This window comes from Phaenicophaeus curvirostris, chromosome 4, assembly GCF_032191515.1.
Source record: "Phaenicophaeus curvirostris isolate KB17595 chromosome 4, BPBGC_Pcur_1.0, whole genome shotgun sequence".
Lineage (NCBI taxonomy): Eukaryota > Metazoa > Chordata > Aves > Cuculiformes > Cuculidae > Phaenicophaeus > Phaenicophaeus curvirostris.
Genome location: NC_091395.1, coordinates 44,918,576 through 44,943,272, shown reverse-complemented (window position 1 = coordinate 44,943,272; position 24,697 = coordinate 44,918,576). Strand labels below are relative to the sequence as shown.

The window sequence follows — 24,697 nt, the reverse complement described above, 5'->3', positions numbered from 1 at the left end:
GAGCACATCCTTACCTGTTGCTGCAGTATACTTTTGTAATCACATCTAAGATATTTCTAAACAGCCATGAAAAACAACAATGTAAAACAATATAGTCTGTTAAGGTAACTGTTATAACATCAAACACAGTATCTTTCAAAACCGATACATCCATACATATATAAACTACAGCTTTCAGTATAAAGATACTTGTAACATTCCTCTAGCGCTTTTAGTAGGCTTTCAGATGGATAAACCTCTAACCTACATCTCCAGTAAAGAGGAAGTAAGTGCTAATGTACCGCACTTACTTATCGTATTTTTCTACTTCTTTTAATTTTTACTTTTGCCCACCACTGCTTTCCCGTACACCAAACAAAAATTTGGACAATAATCAGCCACCTTTGCCCTGACTGCAAATATCCCAAGTATAACAGCATGCTTGGCACCATTGGCAGTATTTAGAATGAAAATAGTTTCATACCAATCCAGTTAAATTATAACCTGGACTAACCTCAGTCCAAATTCTAAATAGATTACTAGCAGTAGACAGAACAGACAGGGATTCTTAAACTGGGAATTATAGCCAGCCATAGTGCAAAAGTAGAGCCTTCCAGGCACCACAAGGACTTACATCTTCAGAGAATCAGTTTGCGAAAGCCTAGCTGCTCAAGTTTGTCCTTCTGATTCCATCTGGATGTGATATGTGACAGCTTACAGAAATCCCTGCAGAGTTGAAGAGACTGGAAACAGGTAGGTGCTGAGAGAGGATACAAGATTCCTGGGCAACATGGGTTTTTTTGTATCTGCTAAGTGGAGAAGGATGGGAAAGAAATGACAAAGTAAACTGTAACAGTCCTTAAAACAGGCGTTCTAAAGCAGGGAGTCAGAAGAGGACAGGTGAGTAGAAGTTAAAGCCTGAGGTGGGCAACAGTAGCTTGCTGTGAAGTTGTTTTAAAGAGGGGATCAAGTGGATGGAAGGCTCCAGAAAAAGCTGCATCAGTCTAAGATCCATCTAAGAAAAGCAGTGCTGAAAAAGCCCAGAGCATAAGATAACATGGGATGTCAACGGTTGCTGAAGTTGTTGCTTACTTAACTTCTCCCTTTAAATAAAACTAAAATGTGGGAAAGGTAGGTAGGAAGTTAACTACCCCTTAGTTAGTAGATCAGGCACAGAAGCTCAGGTCAGCTTATGCTATCATTGCAGGCCTCTGCCACTCAGGGAAGAGTCCATCTACCATCCATTCCCACTTGCTGGAATGGCCTTTTTTCAAGATGATCCTCTCAAAAATAAATCACTGTACTGTTTTTACTCCTGCTGCTTAAAAGGCTTCCACAGCAAATGGAAGTTGCCCAAAGCCAGTAGTCACTCCTTACTCCACAGAATGTGCCTTTTTAAACACCTACAAGCCTGCCTAAACAGGCTTCACTTTGCTAATGTTGCCATCATCACAGCAAGCTCTTGCCCATCATGTCTCACCTCACAATCCACTGCTACTCTTCAACAAGGCTACTCCCAACACATCCCCAGCCCTTCCCCGAGGAGGCTACTCTCACCTTAGGCCCCCTTTCCATAGGGCTACAAACAGGAAACATTCAAGCTTATGAACACTGTTGCTACACACCACGACCACAACAAGTGGAAGCTGTACACTGGCATCCACATGTGAACAAGGATCTTACCTAATGGTTCCCTTCTCAGAAAAAAAAAAACCAAAAAAACCAACTTCAAACTCAACAGGACATGAAGCGCTGTGCTTGTGAACACCATAGCGAGTGCATCCTCTGGACATCCTCCTCTTCCTCAGAGATCTGTCATTCATGAGGAAAGATTTGGCCCCGGACAGAGGGTCCCCTGTTGAGAGTACGACCTCCCAAAACCCCACTGTTCCCTTCATTTCTCAGTGCCAGTAATGCCACACATTCCTGCCACCTATGTCACCTCCATAGAAGGTGTAAGCTACATACAGGCTTCTGTCCCACCTACGAGCAGCTAACCCCCAACAAAGAATCACATTTCACAAGATTACAAGCCTGTCAAAAATGAGGCAGTTAGCTCATGAGTACGGACTCCCCACATAACAGATCCTGTCTTGGAAGGCAAGCACACCCAAACGTGAGGCACTCAGCTCATGAATATCATCACTACACTCTCCTACCACCCCCACCACCCTCACACCATATGGAAGCCACACACATGCATGTGCGAGTCTTACAAAAGGGTGCCCTCCCTCCAACAATTCCCTTCTCACAAGGCTGCAAGCCTGCCCAAATACCTCAGCCCATGAAGCCTGCTACTGCAGCCCACACTGCCATCCTCAAAGCCATCTGTTCCTTCTGGGCAAACCCCCTTGCCCTCGCCAATATAAACCAGAGAATGGTTTGGATTAGAAGGGACCTTGAAATCCATTCAGTTGCAACCCCCTTGCCAGGGGCAGAGACACCTCCCACCAGACCAGGCTGCTCAAGGACCCATTCAACCTGGCCTTGATCACTTCCAGGGATGGGGCAGCCACAGCTTCCCTGGGCAACCTGTGACAGTGCCTCACTGGCCTCATCATAAAGAATTTCTTCCTAATGTCTGACCTAAATCTCTCCCCTTCCCAACTTAAAGCCATTCCCCTTCATCCTATCACTACACGCCCTTGTAAAATATCCCTCCCCAGCTTTCTTGTACACCCCTTTCAGGCACTGGAAGGTCACTATAAGGTCTCCTCAGAGCCTTCTCTTCTCCAGGCTCAACAACCCCAACTCTCTCAGCCTGTCCTTGTACAGGAGATGCACCAGCCCTCTGATCATCCTTGTAGCCTCCTCTGGACCCATTCCAACAGTTCCATATCCTTCTTATGTTGCAGATTCCAAAAAGAGACACAATACTCCAGATAGGTTCTCTCTAGAGTGGAGTAGATGAGGAGAATCACCTCCCTCGACCTGCTGGCTATGCTTCTTTTGATGCAGCCCAGGATACAGTTGGCCTTCTGGGCTGCGAGTGTGCATTGCCAGCTCATGTCAAGCTTCTCATCAATCATCACCCCCAAGTCCTTCTCTGCAGGCTGCTCTCAATCACATCATCCCCCATCCTATACTGAAACCACAGATTGCCCTGACCCAAGTGTAAGACCTTGCACTTGGCCTTGTTGAACCTCATGAGGTTCTCACAAGCCCACTTCTCCAACTTGTCCAGGTCACTCTAGATGATGTCCTGTCTTTCTGGTGTGACAACTGCACCACTCACCTTGGTGCCATCTGCAAGCTTGCTGAGGGTGCACACAGTCTCGCTGTCAATATCATTGATGAAGATATTAAACAGCACTGGTCCCAGCACAGACCCCTGATAGACAACAATTGCCACAGACCTCCAACTGGACATTGAGCTGTCGACAACTACGCTCCAAATGCAATCATCCAACCAATTCCTTATCCAATGAACAGTCCACCCAACAAACCCATTAATTAATATTTCTAATTTAGAGAAAAGGATGTTGTGGGGGACTGTGTCAAAGGCCTTACAAAAGTCCAGACAGATGACATCCATAGATCTTCCTTCATTTACTGATGAAGTCACTCCACCACAGAAGGCCACTAGGTTGGGCAGGCAGGGCTTGCCCTTTACGAAGGCATGCTGGCTGTCTTAAATCACCTCCCTGCCCTACTTCAGCATAACTTTGCAGTGGATCTTCCCAGGCACAGAGGTGAGGCTGACAGGTCAGTAGCTTCCAGAGTCATCCTTTCTACCCTTTTTAAAAATGGGCACAACGTTACCCTTCTTCCAGTCACAAGGGACTTCCAGTGACTGCCATGACTTTTCAAATATCATACGCAGTGGATTGGCAACCATATTGGCCAATTCCCTGAGGATTCTGGGATGCATCTCATCAGGTCCCATGATTGGGACTTCAGCTGATTACAAATCTGAACCTCCTCTACATTGAGAGGGGCTTTACCCCCTCATCCCCATCTTGATATCCATTGACTCAGGAGAGATGAGGAGAGCAGCTGTCAGTGAAGACTAAGGCAAAAATCTGGAGTACCTCAGCCTTCTCCTCACCTATCGATATGAGGTCAGCATTTTTATTCACCAGTTGGTGTACTCTTTCTTCAACTTTTTTTTCTGGTTGACATACATATAGAAGCCCTTGTTATTCTTTGCTTCCCATGCCAAGTTCAGTTTCAGCTATGCCTTGGCCTTCATGACCCCACCCCTATACAACCAGGTAGCATCTTTATACTTTTCCAAGGTTCCCCACCCCTGCTTGCACTGCCTGTGCAGTTCCCTCTTGCTCTTCAGTTTGACCAGCAGGTCTCAGCTCAGCCAAGCTCTGTTCTGCTCCCTTGTCCCTGAAGACCATATCCCAGGGGGTCCTACTGACTAACTCCTTGAAGAGCTGGAAGTTTCCTTTCCTAAAATTTAGAGCCCTGACTATGCTCCTCACCTGCCCCACATCCCTCAGGACCTTGAACTGAACCAGTGTGTGATCACAGCAGCGCAGGCTGCCTCTGATCTTGATGTCACCGATGGGCTCACTTGCACTGGTGACCATCAGGTCCAGTATTGTACTTCCTTGTGTAGGGGTGTCTATTACTTATGTTAAGAAATTATCTTCAGTGCACTCTAGGAGTCTCCTGGATTTCCTACAGCTTGCCGCACTACTTTTCCAGCAGATGTCAGGGTAGTTGAAGTCCCCCAGTAGGATAAGAGCTTGGGAGCATGAAGCCTCCTGTAGCTGGAGGAAGAAGGCTTCATCAACAGGCTCCCCCTTGATCAGGTGGCCTGTAGCATACACCAACCACAAGGCTCCTTTTGTTGCCTCTGTCTTTTATAGTCACCCATAAGCTTTTGACCTGTTCATGGCTACTCTTCAGGGACAGCTCTTCAGAGTCTATCCATTTCCTGATATGGAGGGCAATGCCTCTGTCCCTCCTTCCCAGTCTGACCCTACGGAACAGCCCACAGCCATTGACAGCCACGCTGCAGTCATGGGATTCATCCCACCAAGTTTTGGTAACAGCAATCAGGTCATAGGTTTCCAGCAGCTCAGTAACTTTTTCCACCTGTGACACCTATATAAACATCTGCCAGTCCTTAAGAAGAATTTTCCCTCTTGTGTACATCTATTTGCATATCTCCAATGCATAGCACTTTTCCCTAGACTGTAAGCTCCCCTCAAAGACAAGGCATTTAAACTCATAAAGATTATTGTCACCACACACTCCTCCTTTTCATGTCACCTTTCTGGCATACGAACAGCTGTACACAGGCACTGTCCCTCTTTGGGGAAGCTACGCCCTATCCAGGAGGGTTGCCTTTTAAAAAAACATAAGCTCTTTGGGGCAAAAACACTCCTGCCTCCTCCACAGCAAGCAAACTGCATATCAGGCACTTGATTCTGTTCAGCAAGGCACTGCTCCACACAGGTTCCTTTTCACCAGACCACATCACAGAATCACCAGGTCGGAAGAGACCCACCAGATCATCAAGTCCAACCATTCCTATCAAACACTAAACCATGCCCCTCAGTACCTCATCCACCCGTGCCTTAAACACCTCCAGGGAAGGCAAGTCAACCACCTCACTAGGCAGACCATTCCATTGCCTAATGACCCTTTCAGTGAAGAATTTTTTCCTTATGTCGAGCCTGAACCTCCCCTGGCAGAGCTTGAGGCCATTCCCTCTTGTCCTGTCCCCTGTCACTTGGGAGAAGAGGCCAGCTCCCTCCTCTCTACAACCTCCTTTCAGGTAGTTGTAGAGAGCAATGAGGTCTCCCCTCAGCCTCCTCTTCTCATGGCTAAACAACCCCAGCTCTCTCAGCCGTTCCTCATAAGACCTGTTCTCCAGCCCCTTCACCAGCTTCATTGCTCTTCTCTGGACTCACTCCAGAGCCTCAACATCCTTGTTGTGGTGAGGGGCCCAGAACTGAACACAAGATTCAAGGAGCGGTCTCACCAGTGCCAAGTACAGAGGGAGAATAACCTCCCTGGACCTGCTGGTCACACCGCTTCTGATACAAGCCAAGATGCCATTGGCCTTCTTGGCCACCTGGGCACACTGCTGGCTCATGTTCAGTCGCTGTCAACCAACACTCCCAGGTCCTTCTCCTCCTGGCAGCTTTCCAGCCAGGCTTCTCCCAGTCTGTAGCACTGCAGAGGGTTGTTGTGCCCCAAGTGCAGGACCCGGCACTTGGCCTTGTTAAACCTCATGCCATTGGACTCTGCCCAGCGATCCAGCCTGTTCAGATCCCTTTGCAGAGCCTCCCTACCCTCCAGCAGATCAACACTTCCACCCAGCTTAGTGTCATCCGCAAACTTGCTAAGGGTGCACTCGATGCCTTCATCCAGGTCATTGATAAAGACATTGAACAGGGCTAGACCCAGCACTGAGCCCTGGGGAACCCCACTTGTCACTGGCCTCCAGTTGGAGTAAACTCCATTTATCACCACTCTCTGGGCCCAGTCATTCAACCAGTTTTCCACCCAGGAGAGTGTGCACCTGTCAAGTCCAGAGGCTGACAGTTTCCGAAGCAGAATGCTGTGAGAATCTGTATCACAGGCTTTACTAAAGGCCAAGAAGACTACATCCACAGCCTTTCCTTCATCCAAGAGTCTAGTCACTTGGTCATAGAAGGAGATCAGGTTAGTTTGGCAAGTATGCCCCAGCAGATTTGAAGCACTTAAATTAAAATAGCATTGCATAATCCTTCACCCTCCCTCTGCAAACTCCTGCCTCTTGTATCGCATACCAACCGTTCCCAGGCAATTTTCCCTTTCTCCATTCCCTTTTGTCATTTCTATAAATTCAGTTACTTCCACTGGGAATGCCATCACACCCTCCCGCCACACCTACAGCAAAGTCTGGCCACAAGTCTCCACCCTAGGGAACACCCTCCACTCTTAGTGTTTCCTTGTCCCGGAACACATGCCTACACCAATGCCTTTCAACAAGAGGACCTTAGCTCAAGAATACAAGCTCTGCCACACCCCATTTCTGCCAGTGCAGCTCAAAGTTGATTACCACTCCTGGAAAAGGCTTGCCCTCAGCGGAATGTCCCTTTTGCAAAGATCCTAGCTGCTGAGGCACCTCCCAAACACAAAGCATGTTGTTTGTGAACACCACTCCCACTGCACACTCCCTCTACCCACCACATTTACAGCTACAGGAGATGTCCCTCCATAAAGAGATCCTTTATTCCACCCCAAGCCTGGTCCCTTCCGTAGGACCAAATGCAGGCTTCACAATCAAACCTGTACCCTCCTGCCATGACTATAAGCTCACCTAAACACAACTCTGTCACTTCCCAACAAACAGAGTTAGAGCTCTAAGGAGCACACCAAGCCTGGGCATAGCTCCCTTCCACAAGAAGCCTTTTTGCATTATTACAAGACCTTTTGAAGACCTTCTCCTTGCCTGGAGAAGAGGAGGCTGAGGGGAGACCTCATTGCTCTCAACAACTAACCTGAAAGGAGGTTGTAGAGAGTAGGGTGCTGGCCTCTTCTCCCAAGTGACAGGGGACAGGACAAGGGGGAATGGCCTCAAGCTCCGCCAGGGGAGGTTTAGGCTGAACATTAGGAAAAAATTCTTCACAGAAATGGTCATTGGGCACTGGAACAGGCTTCCTAGGGAGGTGGTTGAGTCACCTTCCCTGGAGGTGTTTAAGGCACGGGTGGACGAGGTGCTAAGGGGCATGGTTTAGTGTTTGATAGGAATGGTTGGACTCGATGATCAGGTGGGTCTCTTCCAACCTGGTTATTCTATGATTCTACTTTATTTAGCCAGGCAAGGCCCTTATACTTTCCCCACCATCCCCCAGCAAGCAGGATCAGGCACAGATGTCTGCCCTCCCCACTACAACCAAGGACAGCTTCTCCAAGAGCCACAAGTCAACACCAGCACCTCCCCACACAAGGGCCTTTGCTTATACATACACCCTATTGCATACTTCTGCCACCAGCACCACTCTTAAAATCCTCTATCACTTCCATGAAGACTCTTAATACCTTGAGGCAACTTCCAGAAGGCCCTGAGCTACACAGGCAGTTGCCATACATGAGGTACAAACAGCATCCCATGCTACCAGTTCTATGTCACACCCTCACTCCCCCCACAATCACACCCCATTGAGCCTCCCTCTTAACAGACTGCAACCCTCAGCAAAACTATTGACAAGGCTACTGTGGTCAAATTCTAGGCAGCAGTCCTACCACCTATTCCCAGCACCTTTCCTTTAACAAGGACCTCTGCATGGGGCTTATCTCTCCCTTTAAGTTTCTAAAGGGCCCACCAGCCACAGCTGCCACCACTTCCAGAACAACTAGCCGCACAGAAGTATGCTTGTAAACTGTTACCTGCCCTTTTACACCTGGCCTCCCACCTGCCTCCACAGCTTTCTTATTATGAGATTAAATGGTTGTTATGAAGCACAACCTGGCTGTTGCTGCCCCGTGCTGATACTCAGCATCACTGCTGTCTGCTCCTCTGTTATGGCAAAGGGCGCCTGCTGGTCTTCTGGTGGACTTCTTTATGAAAACCTGAGCCCCAGGGAGCTTTTGCTGATATGTGAAGCTGTTTTAATTGTGTAGGGTGGTTTATGTTTAGTACAGTAAAATAGTAACAGGTATGGGAGTTTGGGTTCCCCACTCCTCCTTTTCTTGGTGGGTTTTTTTTTTCTGCATGAAAAAGCAGACCAACTATTTCTGGTAAAAAATGTTTGTGGTTCTTGGAACAATGCATCTTACAGCTCTATGATTGTGTCCCTAATCTAATTTAAAATCATAATTAAAAAGCCAAACTGTTGGCTTAAACTGACAGCTCTTTTTCATGGGGTTTTTTCATGTTTGTTTCCCAGTCTTAATACCTAAATTGTGGAAGACATTGAAGAGCTGCTTGAATACAAAATAGTTATGTAGGGCTTTTTGATGTTTATTTTTATGTGTGCAGTTGCAAAATAACTGTAGTTTCAAAAAGCACAAAAAGTGATGCAAATGTTTATTCTTAGCTGTTCTTGTGATGCTAATGATTAATTCTTCGTGTTCTACACCTCCTCCTTAAAACCTTTTAATACAGGTCTCAGAATTTCAGAGTGGAATGAATAGTTCTTTGATGATTGTTGTTAAGGTGGTTTTTTACTAGATATGATAATAGCTATAAGGAAGCAATCAAGATAGACAGTAAAGGCTTGTTTTGGAGACTATTCTGTCTTGCTTCATTGAAAGGTTCCAGCTTTGCTTTACTGTATAGCTTGTTTCCTCTTGTTAGCTTTTTGACTGTTTCTTTAGTAGTCATGCTAAAACATTGGCTTGTATTAGGAAGCATTGATTTTCTAACATTTTGTCTTTTTCTTTTAACAGCTTGATTTTAGTAGTGATATGAGGGAGCTAAGATTATGAGAAATTTACATATGGAGAAAGATAGCATAGAGCTGTTGTTTGAGATAAAGAGCCATACCAATTTCTATAATCTAACTGTATCCTTTACTTTCTGCACAATGAGGGAAGTGAGCTTTTGGTATCTTTAAGGAACAATCAAATATCTTAACCCCTGGAGAAACTGAATTTCTTGGTGAAAACTTAGTGGACGTAGCTACAATGTTAAAACAGAGCACGTGTTCAAGTCTACTGTAAAGGACAGTATTTAACCTGGCAATATTTGTTCCTTGTGGAAATGAGTTCAAGTGTTCTCTGTAATATCCACTCACTAGTGCACAAGTTCCAGAGCACTCATTGCTATGAAAAGTTTTATTTAAATCACAAAAACTCTGGACCTTGTGACTGAATAGTGGATGTGATTAAAAATATAAATTTTGCCGTTGCTAGAAGTGAATTCTGTGGTGTGAATGAGGTAAGCTTCTTTCTGCCCAGTTTCCACCTATTTCCTGATTTTTCAAGTTGTGCAGCTGTGTGATTATTACCTTGGTTTTTTTACCACACCTTCTAATTACATTGCTGATGAGCTTAAATAGAGTCTTGTTTTTCTCAATAAGGAGAAAAGCCTTAATGAATTAAAAGTTATATGTATACCATAATAAGTTTTTTATTTGCTTGCCATGGTAATGTGTCACTTACTAACTTTCAAATACTTTATTGAAGTCAGTCATTGAGAAATTATTTCTATGAGTTTTCATTTCAGTGCTGAGTTGAATTAGTGATATAAGCATTGAGCTGGGTTAAGAACATAGTCAAGATGTTCTTTTTTTTTTTATGCTTGCTACTGAGGATAAGAACCGCTTCAGTATCTCTTCTAGACTTTGCTCCCAAGCCTTTTATTACTGTCATGGTATTGGATTAAAGACAGCAGAGTCAACTACAATACCACTAACTGGATGATTACTGAAATACAGTAATCCAGATATGGAAGAAAAAAAGTAGCATAGAACAAGACTAGGCTTCACACTAACAAGAACTTTGTGCAGATTTAATTAGTGCAACCTGTCAAGAAATAGTCAAAGCTGTGGTAAGAACTGAAGTTGACTTGGCCTTGGATAAAGCATCTGTTGACAGTGTTTAGTTTTGACAGTGTGAACTAGCTGTGTAGCAAATGTGTTTAAGTATTAAAAAAAGTTGATTATTGCTAGTAAAGTGCTTTTAGTGCCTGTGGTTATTGAGTAGCTGAGAGAATGTTTTCTGTGTTTGTGGTGCTTACGACAAAAGTAAGGGAAAACTAGCAGACCACTCACTCTTTTAACGTGACAAGTTGGTGAAACTGTGAGCTATGCTTGGGTCATAAATTAAGGTACAAATTAGTCATCCAGATTGATCTCAGCATAACTCCTCTGCCCATTTATTATGAAGTAGCTGAATCTTAGTGGAGTGGAGAATGAGATGAGCTATTTGCACAGGCCTAGAGGGGAGTTTGCTTTTCATGGAAATTGTATCAACTCTGGCAGAGGTACAGAACTTGAATTCCTGGGGAAAGTCTTACCTTTTTAATGTCTTCATTTTTGAGGAAACGGTGAACTATTTCAGTGCAGGTTTTGAAGTGTAGTATATGGGTAAAATACCAAGCCAATCAAATACCAACCAGATGCCAGAATCCAGTTATAATTGCATCTACTGCAAGAAATGTGAACGTGATCTTTCAAAAACTAACTGGTAAGAGAGGCCTCCGTAGTAGCACTTAGAGCAGGTATTTTTAGGTATTTCTGGGTGATTGTGGCTTAACTGAAGATTCTCTAAGTCTTCTCTGGGAATACTGATTCAGTCACACTGCTGTAACAAAGCTAGTTAGCTGCCTGCTTTGCACATCTCGAGGGTACAGTCTTGCAGTTACAATTGTCTTCATACAATCCACAGTGAGAATTGGACACAGCAAGGATTAAAGCTATAATGGTAAAATACTTCCAGATTAGATGTGATAGGATAAGCAGTTACTGATAAGTCTTGGAATCTGCTGTAGTATCTGCTGATGGATAAAGATGGAGACAAAAGCCAGCTCTGCAGTCCTGGTAGCCTCAGGTATTTCATTTTTGTTTGATAATGTAACTAAATATCACAAATAATTCTTTCTAATGTAGTATTTTCATTATTCCCTTCTCTTGACCACCACTTGTCTCCTAGGGACTTCCTATTTAAAGCATTGTTAGGGAGCGAAGAGACGGAACTATGTTCCTCTTGTCAAGTCGGGAAATATAGTTCTGGGCAAAAGAAAGACCAACTGTCTTTTGTATTATAAAATGGGATTTTTAAATGTGAGTACAGCTGGTCACAAGTCTCAGCTGATTTATTACTGAGGTGTTCCTAACTGGGATGAAGAGCTACAAGTAGTCTATCTGCTATTCCTGTAGTTACTCACTATGCAGCTACATTCCTTGTTAACTCCAGGTCATTTTTATTCAGAGTGACCTCAAAGCTTCCTAGTGATAAGGGAACTGATAGAGCAGAAGCAAAGCTGGGAGGACAGCAGTTAAGAGGTTTGGTGTTTCTGCTAGATGAACTGAGACGTAAAAATGCTTGAGGCAGGACACAGTTTTACTCTTGTCTGACTTTCTTTTCCTGGCTTTTTTCACCTTTTCCTCTCAGAGACAATAATCACTTGAAAGTCCTTCTGAGGTGCTGTCAAATTTGAAGTAGGCAGTGAAGATATTGATGCTTTTTCTGACCTAAATAGCTGCCTGCTTTGTGCCTTACAGTACTCAGCTGTGGTTAACAGTAAGGGGTGGGATATCATGAACAACTGAAAGCTTGCACAATAGTGTTATTCCGACAGGTGTGCTATTGCCAACATAAACTCAAATATATTTAATGCTATCATAATTCCCTAGCAGCCTTCCAAACTAGCTGACAGATTCTGAAAGGTCTCTTTATTGTGACTTTGTAAAACCCTGGCCTATTACCTTAATGTGCTCTTAAGTTTTTTCCATGGAAATTAAAATCTTTTGTCAGTTTTGCTTTCTACACAGCAGCCTTGCCTAGGCCCACATGTTGTACTTGTATGTGCTAATAAGAATCTCACAGACTGGAGAAAACAGCAGTCCTCTGAATATGTGAGCATCTCTTAGTTTTTTTTCTTTCATTCCAAACTTGTACAGCTTATTAATTCATTGAAGTAGCTGCTGTTCTTTCTGACGTTTTTTGTTTTGGTTTATGGGATACTAATGCAGGCTTCTGCTCAAGGCTTTGCATTCCAGCAGTGTTGAAAACTGGCTGCTGTGTATATTGCATATTTGGGACTGGGTCCTGTGGATAATGTACAGAAACTCCGTTTAGAAGTAGGTGATAGTACCAGTAGCTGTTAAATATTTGAATGGTAGGTGCTATGAATATAAGTGAGAATTGTTTAGAAGAGCTTCCCAGCTAGGAACTACACAACTCAGTATTTGGTAGCCTGAGGGTACAAGAGAACAAACTCATTTGTGGGACTGAGCTTGCAAGAGAACACTACAGCAGAGTAACTAATACTCTGCTACAAATGTGACGCAGATAAGTCTGATTTCTTGAAGTCCAACTGCCTCTTTCCCTCCTAGGTCTGTTAGAGCTTCAGGTCTGCAAACAGGACTTCTTACGCAGAACTGAGTCTGCTGCAGGACTGATGCTTCAGACAGCAGCAGCATGTTGGTGCCACTAGCTTTTAGCCTGTTAGCTCACTAGCTGGTAATTTTCTAGTGCCCTTCAAATAGCATGTAACATTTTCAAAGGAAAAAGTGTAGAGCCCACAAAAATAGTGGAATGAGGAGAATGACCTTACTCTGTTAAATATTTGTATCACTTTACTTATCAGTGCTTCTTTCAGCTCAGCGACCTGCTAACTGAATACATCTTGCTTTAACTGGATTTTTTTTAAAAAAAAAAAAAAGAACAAAGTTAGAATCATTTGACACTTGTTTTCTATCCTAAAAAGGAGTTCTAGTTTTACGGCTACACTGAAAACATGAACCAAACTGTACTGCCTAGGTGGCGCAAAGGCCTTCTGGGTTATTGCATCTCAGTTATTATGTTGACCTATTTGGCAAAAGGGAATAGCTGGTCTTTGTTTTTAATGCTGAGATTTTGATTTAATAATGCAAGAAAATTTAATTGTGGCACCTGGTCTTCCTTTTTTCTGCTACGCTTCTGTTGTGACTTGAGAAGTTTCCTCTGTGCTTCCAGAATCTGTTGTAATTGCAGGTTCCTCTTCGCTACTTCATGCGATTCTCCAAGCTATTTTTGTGAAAAAAAGCATTCTGTGGAAACTTTTAGATTCCTTTTCTACAAAGCAAGTTTAAGAAACTATACTGCTCTCGTGAAGAAGATTAGCATAGCTTGTCAGAAGTCACTTATCAGTTGGCTTAGGATATTTGCAAGCTGATATATATCTGTCATGCCTAAAGCATACCTGTGCCAAAACTTCTAATATATGTGAAATTGCTAGAAAAAACATCTTTAACTAGAATAATGGAAAGTAACAGTGTACTGAGATGAATGTGCTAGCTCTTTCTATATTAAAACCTATGGTGGGGCTTTTATCTATAAAGGTCTTCTTTTATCTTGAGTTTAGTTTCACTCAATGTACTTGCTTTGGCACTATGTGTTTTATCACTGCAGAAGATTCAAACTTCATATTCTCTACTGACTTGAAAAGAAAATGTATATGTAATTTACCAAAGACAGATTTAGACTACTAATTCTAATACCCCTTCTGAGTATTCTAATACACTTCTGAGTGCTGACTGAGTTCAGTCTTAGTGAATTATGCTGCTGATAGATTTCAGTTCAGTTTCTACCCATCCAGCAGGATTAAAAGCATGTGCCCAGCTATTTTCAGTGCCTTCCAATAGGGCACATATTGCCAAAGTTTTAAATTGGTGATGATTGACATAGCACAGCTTGGTTATACATAAACACACAATGTAAACTTAAATTTTGTAGCTATCCATAAGTGGTTTAATGTAACTTGTGGTTGAGTAAAATACCTTGCTCAATCTTCAAAAGGCAAGGAAGTAAACAAATTGATCCCTAGTCACTTTGTATTTTCCAGTACAGCAGATATAGTAAGGATGTCAGTGTTATTTGTAAATTGTACATTAAAGACAGATGTTGTCATTTACTTTCAAAAATGGAGACATTGGAGAATTTCAAAGAGCCACAGTCTCACTTTCAAAACTGATGTTTACAAGCACAGAACTTTAGATATTATGTGTTTCTACTGGATTAAGTTGTCCACGTACCTTTTACTTTGTCATTGGGAACCCTTGGAAGTAATTTCCGAGGTGGTTGCAAAATTGGTTTCATTTGAGGATAGGAATCTACATTCAAGAAAAGGGATTCTGAAAGCCGGAACTCAGCTGTTACTTGGTCTTCAATTAACCTTGGGAACTGAGATTTATTAGTCTGGGGATTATAAAGCGGAAGGGGGGAGGGTTAAAAAAGTTTATCATATGGCTTTTGTACATCCTGAGAAAGCATTGTAGCTTTGGCAAGGCTCAGCACATTAGCACCAGTCCACACCAAAGCCCAAAGAGGATTCTTAAATTGTTTCTCTGCCTGGAAGCTGGTTTTGGCACCTATGCTCTGAAAGTGTTTAACACCACTACCTGGTTGAATTTCTAAACATCCAGTTGTATTCCATGGGGAAATTGCATTAAGATGCCTCTGAAAGATAGCCCAGTGCTCAGAATTTACCTAGCGTGTGGCTGTTGAGGTTTTTCACCCTCTAATATGAGGAGGTCTTAGCCATGTTTACCACTCCATCAGGCTATAAGCTATTTTGGCTGCTTGTTGAGAACTTTTTACTGAGCTGAAAAATGTTTCACAAGCAGGAAATGGGTATTGGTATGGGAGTCCTCGTTCCTACTCCGTTGGCCACGTACCTCAGCTAATGGCTAGCATAGATGTTTTTAACATAATAACCATGGCAAGAATGAGCACTTAAGAGGTGTAATAATAAATGTTGCATGTATGAAGCTAAGATTATTAACTTAAATTTGGATTACACTTTGCATTGGGGTCCAATAGTAATATGTTGCAAGCTTTGAATTATTGGGTTTTGGGAGGCTTGGTTTAGAGAAACCTCTGAGAAGTCTGCACCAGAATACCCAAGGTTATTTTGTGGCAGAACTCTCATTCTTTCTTAACAGGTACAATATACTGATTTATAATACGCGCATATATAGTGCTTATTGGTGAACATTCACTATGTACTGCAGCATTAGGAGAATGATTGATTATTGTTAAAAGTTCTTTATGAATGTCTATTAACATCAGGAAATGCAGTCTAGTAATTTCTGTCTCAAAAAATGAGACTAGTAGATACATTTTATGTGCATGGCATTAGTTACATTGTGCTGCTAATTTTTTAGTCTTGTAAAATCTAAAATAGACTCAAGAATGCTATTCTTGTTTAAGTGATGCAATTCATAATACTGGTCTAAGATGGATTAGGTAACCTTATTTAACTCTATCCTCTAGAGGTCTTTAATAACCTTAACATATCTGTCATTCCCATCTGTTTTAATTCAAGGCTGATTATGCTAACATGCCTTAGAACTGGAAACCACTTGACCATTTAATATTGTTTTAAGCAGATAGTATTTTCAGAATACAAACACAAAGCTTGCTGTTGTGAAGCTAATTCATTTTATTAGGCTTGTCCTTGTTTAGTCTACACGTAAGCTTGGAAAGCTGTTAACCTTTTTTGAGAAGCTTTTCTTGGTTTAGACTTTCCCCTCCCCCAAACAAGCTCTTGCTAACCTGCTACTGCTCTTGGAACTGTCAGTTTTCTGAATGTTTCCCCTGGGAAATAACTGAGGCTAGCTGAAGAGCAACGTGGGAGCAGTGAGCTCAGCAGCCATCCTGTCAGACCTTCATGGAGGTAAAAGTTTGATGCTTCACAAGTAACAGATTTTATTATGCTTCTTCATTGTGCATGAATGCAACACACATTGCAAATGCTTTATGTGGTAGTAAAGGCTACTATGCAGATCAGAGAAGAGAAGGGCAACACTTGAGGGGTACAACCATATGCTCTATTATAACCCTATTCAGTATCTGGCAAGCAGACTGCAACACTGCTGTGTTCCTGTTTCAAGTTACTGCTATTTTCATTACAAGTTAATGTTGCATTCAAAATAGAAGAATTATGGGGATTGCCATAGTGTTGATACATTGGGTTAAATTATGTATTTCAAGGAAGAATTTTTATGTAAACTATCATGATTTTATGTGGCTAAATTGCACGTATTAGTAACTGTTCTCCATTGACTTTTTCTCTTGAGAATTAAAATAAGGCTGAAAGAGTTGATCTCTTGTTTCTGCTGCTTCTAGAACTTGGTTTTGTGCATTGCTGTGAAACAAGTGGCACTTATTTAAATGTGTAAGCAGAATCAAAAAGAAATTGCTGCTGGTGTGAAAAGACATGTCTTGTGGCTGATGAACATGAGTGTATTTAAGGAATGGTGGAAGGGGGCCTGTAAACTGCAAGCTAATGTCTAAGTAAAATCATCATGATTATGCATTGGACTAATGCAAAAGAAAGTTCTGTGGAAGCCAACTCCTTTTCAATATCAGCATTGTGCATGTTTATAGGAATGTGAGGAATGTCATAGTATTGTTTGTTCAGAGTTATAATGACCAAGCAGGTTATTAGCAAGTTGAATACTATTGTTCATTCCAGGGCTATTTAAAAGACATATCAGTGAGCTGAAGCTAAAGACACACAGAAATTTATTTCATCAGGACTGCTACAGGGTGTTTTTTCTCTTGGTGAATGTTACCTTTTCTCTTCTGTCTGTAGCATCTATCTATGGGCACAGATAAGTGCAGCGCATTTGAATAAATACAGTACTCTTAAACTGAGGCTGCATTTCTTGTTCCAAAACTTTTATTGCTGCAATACTGGAAAGCAATAACCATTGTACTTACTGTGTTTGTAAATACAACGTGTTATATTGTTAATTATGTCCACATGTGTACAGCATGGGGCTGCATGAAGTAAGCATAGGTATAATACAGAAACTGACAGCATGTTCTGAAATGATAGGGACTAGTCAGCGTTCTGATCTTTTCTAACTTGTTATGATACATCTTGTAGTTCATCTAAGTTTGTATCAGTACAGTTCCCTCAGCAGAGGCTCTGATCAGTGAGTGGTTTATAGAAGAGCTGAGCAAAGATGATGAAATGAAGTATTTGAATAAACAGCAAAACCTGCAGTAGTGAGACTGTAGAACAAAATTGTAGAACAGTCTAATCAACCAATCTAATCGGGTTTCTGAGTATATGATACACAGGAATAAATTGGTAAACTGCTTGCATTCATAATTTTCTAAATTTTAGCTACTCCACATTCTTGCTGCAGGGCTGGCATCTCTGAAGTTCAATGGATTCAGGTTATGCCTTGTTATTGGTCGAAACGCCTTTTACGTCAGAAGGTCACAAAGAGATTTCCAGTTCCAGATTCCGCACTTGCTTTTAAAGACTTCCAAAGAAAATATTCTTTCTAAAACATACCCATGCAATCTGCAAATAATGTGTTCTCAGCTGAACTACCAAACAGGCAATTCAGTTTTTTTTCCCAGGCAATGCTCTTGTCATACCTTTGTTTATACCTTGCTTTAGTTTTCCTACCTGTCCATTTCCTCATGTTCAAATACCTTGCACTTTGTACATATTTTAATTTGTGGATTGCCTACAGTAAAAAAAGAAATAAAATAAAATTAACTTCTCATGATGAGAGTAAAGCAGGAAAAGTTAGAGATAGACAGGATATCAACACTTATATACGAATTAGATTGCAAACTGAGTTAGATAGTGAAACCTAAATGTTCAATTCCTTGCCTTCAGACATCTTTAACTTTGTAAATAAATTAAAAAAAAAAAGTGTCTCAATGGATTTTGAGCTGTCCTGTAGCACTTTTGACTATTTTGGTTTCTCCAGTATATGAAAATATATATATTAGAGGCATTCAGATAGCATAAGGACTGAGTTTTTATATTTTTTTTTTATACTAAATGAAGAAAAGTTATCAACAATTTGTGGTTCAGAAAAGTAGTGCTTGGAGGGAATTTCTTGAGGTTAAGCAGTTTTGGACTGCATATTTATGTAGAAAAATAAAAAGCATTTTCTTTAAATAAATCCTTGATACTTGTGCCCTTGGAGGAAGAACCTGATCTTAAATAAACACTACGCAATGATATGCATAAGCTTGAAAATTGGTTCCCCCAGGAGGATATGGTAAGGGTGAAGATGAATTTTTTAGAAGAACAAAGGGAAGAAAATAAACCAAAACTACTAATACTACATTAATATAATGAAAAAAAAATTGTCATTATATTTATCTTCAAATGTTTTTCTTGGCAAGGAGACATGTTTCGTGGGAAGTTACTTCTGGGAAAGTTCAGAGGACTGGGAGATTGTAGGTGAGCTTAGGAGAAGATCTTGACATACCTTTTTCCTTGTTAATGAAGGAGACTTTATAAAACTATTAAGTAATTGTTTCATAGACCTCTTATGGATGTGTGTTTCTAGATACAGCTTCTTCAGTTCATAAGCTATTCTCCTATGGTTTGGATTCCAAAAAGTACTTTCTTGAGTGATTGTCTCAACTAAATTTTTTTGAACCTGCTCCTCAGAGTGAGAATACGTTGTCTTCATCAGTCAACTGTCTTCTTTCTTTGTAGCGAGATTTGTTCAGGTATTTTTCTTGCCTATACTCATTCAGGCACTTGTTTCTGAGCCTGTAAAGAAAATAATGGGATGGATTTTTTTAATATTTACGATTTTTCCCATCTCTGCCAGTTCATAAGCATCATTTCCATGGTATAACTTCATGCATTTACCTGTCACTTATTTCCTATGACACATGCTGTTAAGTGATTATAGCCTTGTATAATATGTTTTCTGAAATTACACTCTCCCACATACATGAAAGCTGCTAATCAGAACTTAATTGTATTATACTGGGTTTTCTTTAGATGTCTGGCACAGAAAAGCTTATCTTTATCTGGATTTAAAATACCAATTTGCTTTAAATGTAATGCTGTTGATATTCTCATTACATTACATACTTACGCTGACTATGCGTATATATTATAAAAGATTGCAGAAGTACCTTATACTGAAACATACCTATTTGCTTTGCAGGGAGCAAGTAATTTTCTGAATATTATGATTCTGTTCAAAGATAGCTAAAATTAATGCTTTTCTGGGCATATGGTGCAACTGTCTCACAGTTGGCTGCTTCTGGGCAGATTTCTTCTCAGCATGCGGGTTGTTCTACGTTGTTTCTTTAAAAAAACATTTGTCCTTTATAGGATTATAAATGCCTTAAATGGGATCCCAGACTTCACTATTGATGCCCCAGACATTGTGGACATGCAAGTTCTGTGTTGAGGTGCTACAGTCTGAGAGAATTCATCCAATCTTCTATCCACAGAAGTATGAGTTAAGCTACAATGCAGTTCCAATGCTCACTTGTTTGGTATACTTAAGTCTAGATATAGAAGAGGCTATCAGCTTAGAATAGCTCCATTTTCAGTGAAGATTTTTTTATTTTTTTGTCCTTTGGAAATCAAGAAATACTTTATGTGGTCATCCACTGAGCACCTTGAAAACGAAACTGATGATTCAGGAGCTTAGTTCTATCCCCAGACTTGTAAATACTATATGTACTCAAATTAATGCTTAGACTTGTGTTTTAGATTTATCTAAAGTCCTCATCCTGGAATTTGCATTACTATCTAAGCAAACTTCAGCTTATTCAGGAAACTGGTAGATCATAGAATCATAGAATAACCAGTCTGGAAGAGACCCACTGGATCATCGAGTCCAACCATTCCTATCAAACACTAAACCATTCCCCTTAGCACCTCGTCCACCTGTGCCTTAAACACCTCCACGGAAGGTGAATCAACCACCTCCCTGGGCAGCCTGTTCCAGTGCCCAACGACCCTTTCTGTGAAAAATTTTTTCCTAATGTCCAGCCTAAACCTCCCCTGGCAGAGCTTGAGGCCATTCCCTCTTGTCCTGTCCCCTGTCACTTGGGAGAAGAGGCCAGCACCCTCCTCTCTACAACCTCCTTTCAGGTAGTTGTAGAGAGCAATAAAGTCTCCCCTCAGTCTCCTCTTCTCATGGCTAAAAAACACCAGCTCTCTCAGTCGCTCCTCATAAGACCTGTTCTCCAGCCCCTTCACCAGCTTCATTGCTCTTCTCTGGACTCGCTCCAGAGCCTCAACATCCTTCTTGTGGTGAGGGGCCCAGAACTAAACACAGGATTCAAGGAGCGGTCTCACCAGTGCCGAGTACAGAGGGAGAATAACCTCCCTGGACCTGCTGGTCACACCGTTTCTGATACAAGCCAAGATGCCATTGGCCTTCTTGGCTACCTGGGCACACTGCTGGCTCATGTTCAGTCGGCTGTCAGCCAACACCCCCAGGTTCCTCTCCTCCAGGCAGCTTTCTAGACAGACTTCTCCTAGTCTGTAGCACTGCACAGGGTTGTTGTGCCCCAAGTGCAGGACCCGGCATTTGGCCTTGTTAAACCTCATGCCATTGGACTCTGCCCAGCAGTCCAGCCTGTTCAGATTCCTTTGTAGAGCTTCCCTACCCTCCAGCAGATCAACACTTCCACCCAGCTTAGTGTCATCTGCAAACTTGCTAAGGGAGCACTCGATGCCTTCATCCAGGTCATTGAAAAAGACATTTTAACAGGGCTGGACCCAGCACTGAGCCCTGGGGGACACCACTTGCTACCAGCCTCCAGCTGGAGTTAACTTCATTTATCATCACTCTTTGGGGCTGGCCATCCAACTAGTTTTCCACCCAGGAGAAGGTGCACCTGACCAGGCCAGAGGCACCCAGTTTCCGAAGCAGAATGCTGTGAGAAACTGTGTCAAAGGCTCTACTGATGTCCAGGAAGACCACATCCACAGCCTTTCCCTCATCCATTAAGTGGGTCAATTTATCATAGAAGGTGATCAGGTTAGTTTGGCAAGACCTGCCTTTAATGAACCCATGTTGACTGGGCCTGATCACCTGGTTCTCTTGCATGTGCTTCATGACAGCACTCAAGATCACCTGTTCCATGACTTTCCCTGGCACTGAGGTCAGACTGACAGGCCTGTAGTTTTCTGGGTCTTCCCTGCAACCCTTCTTGTAGATGGGCACACCATCAGCCAGCCTCCAGTCCAGTGGGACTTCCCCAGTCTTCCAGGACTGTTGGAAGATGATGGAAAGGGGTTTGGCCAGCACATCTGCCTGCTCCTTCAATACTCTTGGGTGAATCCCATCCAGGCCCAGTGACTGGTGGGTGTCTAGTCAGGCCAGCAAGGCTCTGACCCACCTCCTCTTGGATCATGGGAGCCTCATTTTGCTCCTCTAGCTCCTGGGTTTGTACACAGAGGGAACAACTTTACAATTGAAGGCTGAGGCAAAGAAGGCATTAAGTACCTCAGCCTTTTCCTCATCCCCTGTCACTGTTGCTCCTTCTGCATCCAATAGGGACTGTATGGTCTCCCTAGTCCTCCTTTTATTATTTATATATTTATAGAAGGATTTTTTGTTATCTTTCACAGACTTTGCCAATCTGATTTCTAGTTGAGCCTTAGCCCTTCTGATTTTTTTTCTCTACACAATCTCACTTCCCTCCTGTAGTCCACCCAAGAGGCCTGTCCCCTCTTCCAGAGCCCATAAACATTTCTCTTCTTGATATCACTCAAGATCTCTCTGTTCAACCAAGCTGGTTCCTGAAGGCACTGGGAAAATCTAACTCAAGGAAAAGTATATTTGAGGAAGAAGGAGAAATACTGCAGAGGAAGAATTTGGAAATACTGGCCATGTAAGCATAATGTTAAAGCCATAAATCAACTAGAATTGAGACTTGAAATGGACAGCTAGAAAGGTTGCTGCTGCATTAGTAGGCTGAATGTAGTAAATGCAACTGATGCTGAGTGGTGCTCATCAAGAGACAGTATGCATGAATAAGATTGAAGTACTTGCTACTTAGGTTTCACCAACAAGGACTCCTAGACCCCGCTTCTTAGTGAAAAGTTTTAAGGAGGAGAGCTACCAGAGCTAACTGTATGAGAGTTGAGTCAGGGACTTATTCGGGGAATTCAATACTGACAGAGGCCTTGATAGGCTGCAAGTAAGTGTGCTGAGACAACTGTCTGCTGTCTTTGTGAGGCTGCTGTCTTCAGCCTTTGAAAGGTTATACAGATCAGAAGATGCTGATAACTAAAAAAGGGCAAAGCTTGTACCCCTCTCTAAAAAAGGCATGAAGGTTCAACCCTGTGAAGTAAAAACTTATCAATCTAACTTTGATCCCTCTTAGAATACATTTCTAAGTACTCTTAGAATACATTTCGGAGCACGTGAAGGAAGTGGTTGGAAAGAGTTAGTATAGATTTACCAAGGGTAAATCTTGCCTGACCGTCCTGATTGTCTCCTAAGATGAAGTAACCATATTATGGGAAGGGTGGATGAAAGTAATTAACCTTCACTTTTCCACAGCTTTTTACACTGTCTCACACAGTATGTATGCTCATATCCAAGTCAGGATGTTGTGATCTAGATGGGTGAACAATTAGACTAGGTTAAAAATCAAACAAACCTGCATGACTCGAATCAGAGAGTAGCATTGAAGGTGTCATGTTCTCACTGGAGGCTGGCAGCAAGTGATGTCTCATTTCTGAAATCTAAAGGTGGAAAATAAATTGTATTTCAGTTTGTCTCAGTATTTCAGTGCAAGATAACTTCCTCTGGGCTTTCACATTAAAGGAAATATAATATTATACTTCAACAAAACCCTCATAGGTAATTGAAGTTCCTCCAAGTCAGAATTTCTAATTTTTTTCCAGTTTTGAGTCAGTCTTAAATTAAACTTTCTGTTGGTAAGGATTCATGTATAAGCTACTAATTTTCTTGTTAATAACCTTTTACTTTAAGATACACCTTTTTCATGGAGTTAGGTGAATGTATCTGTCTCAATTTTTCATTAGCTGTGTCAATTTCTTATTCATCTGCTATCCTTCCCCTTTATTATGGTCTTGCCTTTCCATCTTTAATAGTAATACTTAGAGCTGGGCATGATCAATCAATTCTGTCAGTAATAGCATATGACTGCATTTAAAAGGCACATATAGTTAAATGGGATAGCTGAGCACAAAAAGGGCCTGCTTTTCCTGTGTATCCCCAAGAAGACGGAACCATAATACTCCAAACATGGAGTGAGAGGCAGGAAGTGTGGGAACATCTTTATTTAAAACCTTATTAACAGACTTCATTAGCAAAGAAGATTGAGGCAGCTGTTCCTATTTCCTCTGTAAACCCTAAGACCTACAGTGTCTCTTTATAGCTTTAGTAATTATCAATAGAAATTTAAGTTCCTTCTATTAATGGTACATAAAAAATAATTTATAGAGAAACTTTGCCTGTGTTTCCATTAACAAGTAATGCAGCTAGACAAGATGAATCTGTAGAATAAAATATAACACATGATATCACAGACCTGTTATTCTACACTGTTGGAGTGGAAATACTTTACATAATCATGCTATAACTGGCCTGAATTGAGTTTTCATGAAGGACGTACAGTACTCGGTGACCTTGCACATAGTCCAATGTGGCATGCCATAGGATCAGTGGGATCAATGCCCCATGGATATGTTTAAAAATCAGTTTCCTTAGCAATTGTTACATCCTGTATTTCCCTACTTACAAATCTATGAAACTGAGAGGATTATACTTTGACCTTAGATTTGCATTCAAGAGTACTTTTGCATCTTTCTCTCAAAAAGTATTCCTTGTAACTTACCAATTTCTATCTTTGCATAAATCTCATAAGAAATTTGTCTTTTCAGGAAAAGATAAACCAAGGTAGTTTATCTACCCAGCAAATAGTTTAAGTGGTGCTCTTGAGAGATACTTATCAATATTAGCTAATAAACAGATAAAAATAAGACTTCAAAGCATATCATGCACCAGGTGATCTTAGTTCTGGTAAGAAGTTAGGGGGCTTAGATTTCTGTATAGTTTTTTACTTGTGTAAACCATCACATTTATTATTACTTTTCTCTAGATTTGCCCCTATAAACTGATACGTTGGAGATTAAAGTCTGTTTATAATTTCAGTCACTTTAATAAACTAGAATAACAGCTAAAAAGAAATACTGGCAAGTCTTTGTACCACTGAATTAAAAATAGCTACTTGATGACCTCAGTTTAGCTGTGGTAGCTATATTGTTTGAGAGGAGATACTAACAGATGGTGTGCAGAAATAAGTTAACAAAATAACTACTTTAGTTGGTAGTTTTTATATT

The 24,697-nt window shown here is 41.6% G+C and overlaps 1 protein-coding gene across 3 annotated transcripts in view; it reads left to right on the top strand.

Annotated features, from left to right (window-relative positions):
* Window positions 1-538: 538 nt before the first annotated feature.
* SORBS2 (sorbin and SH3 domain containing 2) overlaps window positions 539-24,697 on the top strand; it is a 232,010-nt gene continuing 207,851 nt past the window's right edge. The window contains exon 1 of one of the 3 annotated variants that reach the window (XM_069855894.1): window positions 539-732. The gene's annotated coding sequence lies outside the window, so the exon portion shown is untranslated. The remainder of the gene's footprint in view (window positions 733-24,697) is intronic. The other 2 variants (XM_069855895.1, XM_069855896.1) reach the window with 2 other exon arrangements.